Below are 4,214 nucleotides of genomic sequence, written 5' to 3' on the forward strand. Positions count from 1 at the left end.
AAAAAAAAAATTTTTTTTGCTGAAGAATCGTGGACGTCACCTAGTAAACTCCAGATATTTGACAAAAGGTTAGTTTGAGCCCCAGAGGATGGAAGGACGAGGGGTGGAATCCACTAGCTCTCAGTCCAGTGCACCTACAACTATAGTATAATCTGGCCTGTATCTATTCCTGATGTCTCAACGTGGATCTCCTGGTTGCAATCCCAATTTAAAAAACAAAACACGTTTAGATGGGGCTCCTGAAGTGGCTAAGTCAGTTAAGAGTCCAGCGCTTGATCTCAGCTCGGTTCTTGATCTCAGGGTCTTGATCCAAGGGTGGTAAGTTCAGGTCCCACGTTGGGTTCCATGCAGGGCGTGGAGCCTACTTAAAAAACAAAAAAACAAAAACTCACACATTTAGATGAAGTGAGCGTTGGAACTACTGTTTACAATTTATCCAGAAAATAATGTATGTAAGTATGGATTGAGGGATGCTCTCTTACTTTTGGTGCCTCTTTACTTATGCAGAGTTAAAAGAGAGAGCACATTTTTCTCTGGTCAGATTCTATTTGTCACCCTCATAAGCCTTTTCTTCAAAGAATTTACAAATTAGGTGCAATTGGATTGAAGTTAAACTCTACCTCCATTTTCTGTGCCATCTAGATGAAGAAAGTACCCCTTAGTAGTATGGTACTCTCCTTAACCTAATCCAACCAATAGGAACTCTTTGGGATACAACCATTCACCAAACTCAGTGAGGCAGAGATTTGGACAAGAAGTTACTCTGTTCATCAAGCTAGGGCTGAAAACTGACAGAAGGCTCCTATAGAAAACAAAGAGCCTAAGAACTGCTTACAGTAACTCATTCAGATACAACACTCATGAACACCCCTTTCTCCACAAATATATGCCATATTGTTCTTTTTAAATTTTCTCCTTCAAGACTGAAAATTACAATTTCTTTTGTTTTTATTTTTTTTTAATTTACATCCAAATTAGCTAGCATATAGTAGATCCTTAGTGCCCCTTACCCATTTAGCCCATCCCCCCTCCCACAACCCCTCCCGTAACCCTCAGTTTGTTCTCCATATTTATGAGTTTCTTCTGTTTTGTTCCCCTCCCTGTTTTTATATTATTTTTGTTTCCCTTCCCTTATGTTCATCTGTTTTGTCTCTTAAAGTCCTCATATGAGTGAAGTCATATGATATTTGTCTTTCTCTGACTAATTTCGTTTAGCATAATACCCTCTGGTTCCATCCACGTAGTTGCAAATGGCAAGATTTCATTCTTTTTGATTGCCGAGTAATACTCCATTGCATGTATATACCACATCTTCTTTATCCATTCATCCATCGATGGACATTTGGACTCTTTCCATTTTTCCAGAGTGGCTGCACCAGTTTGCACTCCCACCAGCAATGCAAAAGAGATCCTCTTTCTCCACATCCTCGCCAACATCTGTTGTTGCCTGAGTTGTTAATGTTAGCCGTTCTGACATTAGGTGTGAGGTGATATCTCATTGTGGTTTTGATTTGTATTTCCTGATGATGAGCATTTTTTCATGCATCAGTTGGCCATCTGGATGTCTTCTCTGGAGAAGTGTCTATTCCTGTCTTTTGCCCATTTCTTCACTGGATTATTTGTTTTTTGGGCATTGAGTTTGATAAGTTCTTTAGAGGTTTTTGATACTAACCCTTTATCTGATATGTCGTTTGCAAATATCTTCTCCCATTCGGCCGGTTGCCTTTTAGTTTTGCTGATTGTTTCCTTGGCTGTGCAGAAGCTTTTTATTTTGATGAGGTCCCAATAGTTCATTTTTGCTTTTGTTTCCCTTGCCTCCAGAGACGTGTTGAGAAAGGAGTTGCTGCAGGCAAGATCAAAGAGGTTTTTGCCTGCTTTCTCCTCGAGGATTTTGATGGCTTCCTGTCTTACCTTTAGGTCTTTCATCCACTTTGAGTTTATTTTTGTGTCTAGTGTAAGAAAGTGGTCCAGGTTCATTCTTCTGCATGTCGCTGTCCAGTTTTCCCAGCACCACTTGCTGAAGAGACTGTCTTTATTCCATTGGATATTCTTTCCCGCTTTGTCAAAGATTAGTTGGCCATATGTTTGTGGGTCCATTTCTGGGTTCTCTATTCTGTTCCCTTGATCTGAGTGTCTGTTTTTGTGCCGTGAAAATTACAATTTCTGTACTAAATTACAATTTCAAGACTAAAATTACAATTTTATTGTAATTTCACCTACATTAAAAATGTCTATTTTGGAGAAAGAAGTGAGATTTGGAACCCCAATCCCTTCTAGAGATAGCCACTGAACCTGGATTATTTAAGATTCTTAGGAAATAGACATGCTAGCCAAGGGAGGGTGGAGGATGTGCCTGGTTTCTACAAGCAGGAGTCGCATCCTTGTATTCCTGTTACAAATGTAGGGACAGCAGGGGGCACACCATAATTTCCTTATGGGAGGCTATGTTGGTCTGCTAGGGTAGCCATAAGAAAATACCACAGACTAGATAGCTTAAATAGCAGAATTTTTTTTTCATAGTTCTGGAGGTCAGAAGTCCAAGATCATGGTGTCTGCAGTTCTTTCCTAAGGCTTCTTTTCTTGGCTTGTAGAGAGCCACTGTCATAATTCATTTGGGCTGCTATAACAAAATCCATTTGGGCTGCTACAATGAAATACTAGGCAACTTATAAACAACAACTATATTTGTCACAGTTCTGGAGGCTGGGAATTCCAAGATCTAGGTGCCAGCATAGGGTAGGATTAGAGACCTCTTTGAGGTTGTAGACTGCTGACTTCTTGCTGTGTTCTCACTTACTGGAAGGGACTAGGGAGCTCTGTAGGATCTCTTCTATAAGAGCACAATTCCCATTCATCAGAGTTCCACCCTCATGACTTAATCACCCCCCAAAGGCCCTACCTTTTATTACCATTGCATTGGGCACTAAGATTCTAATATGTGCTCAACAGCATTGATCATTAGGGAAATTCAAGTCAAAACTGCCATTAGAGACCACTATACATTTATTGTAATAACTAAAATTAAAAAGACTGATCATAACAAGTGTGGGTGAGGACAGGGAGCAACTTATGTGGATGTAAAGTGGTATAATAGCTTTGGAAACAGTTTGGCAGTCTCTTAGAAAATTAGACATACACCTACCATATGGTTCAACCATTCTACACCTAGTTCTCTTACCCAAGAGATCTGAAGACAGACATATATCCTTAAAAAGACTTGTACACACATTCTCATGGCAGCGTTATGTGTGATAGTAAAAGATCGAAAACAACCCAAAATCCATCAACAGATGAATGGATAAACAAGTTTTGTTTTATCTGTACAATGAAATACTACTCAGCAATAACAAGGAATGCACTACTGATACAAACAACACACATAGATCTCAAGATAATTATGCTGAGTGAAAGAAACCCAATAAAAATAGAATATACTCTTATTTAAATAAATGATTACATTTATATAAAATTCAAGAAAATACAAACTATAGTAACAGACAACAGTGGTTGCCTGGGTCTGAGTGACGGACAGGGAGGTGACAGAGATTACAAAGGAACATGAGCAAACTTTTGGGAATGATGGATATGTCCATTATCTTTTTTTTTTTTTAATGTTTATTTATCTTTGAGAGAGGGACAGAAAGAGTGCAAGCTGAGGAGGGGCAGAGAGAGAGAGGGAGACACAGAATCCGAAGCAGGCTCCAGGCTCCAATCTGTCTGCACAAAACCTGACGCGGGGCTCGAACTCACGAACTGTGAGATCATGACCTGAGTCGAAGTTGGACGCTCAACTGACTGAGCCACCCAGGCGCCCCAAATATGTCCATTATCTTGATTTTCATAATGGGTTTCTTGGTGAATACATATGTCATATCTTATCAGATTGTGTGCTTTAAATATGTGGATTTTTTTTTTTTAAGATTACAAGACATGTAACAGGTAAGAGACTTACCCAAATCATACTGCTAATTAGAGACAGAGTAAAGCTCATTGTATGAACCTCAATTATATAGTAGGTACTTCATAAGTATTCCTTTCAGAATTTAACGTAAAAAATGATGTGGACTGGAGTTCAGTGGTAAATAATGCGTTCTAAGATATTTGCTATGTTAAGGAAAACATTTTAAAATTCTAAAGACTAAAAAAATTTTTAAATAAAGGGGGGTACCTAGGTGGCTCAGTTGGTTGTCCAGCTTTGGCTCGGGTCATGATCT

Source organism: Panthera onca, chromosome C2 (genome assembly GCF_046562875.1).
Source record: "Panthera onca isolate mPanOnc1 chromosome C2, mPanOnc1 haplotype 2, whole genome shotgun sequence".
NCBI classification, from domain to species: domain Eukaryota; kingdom Metazoa; phylum Chordata; class Mammalia; order Carnivora; family Felidae; genus Panthera; species Panthera onca.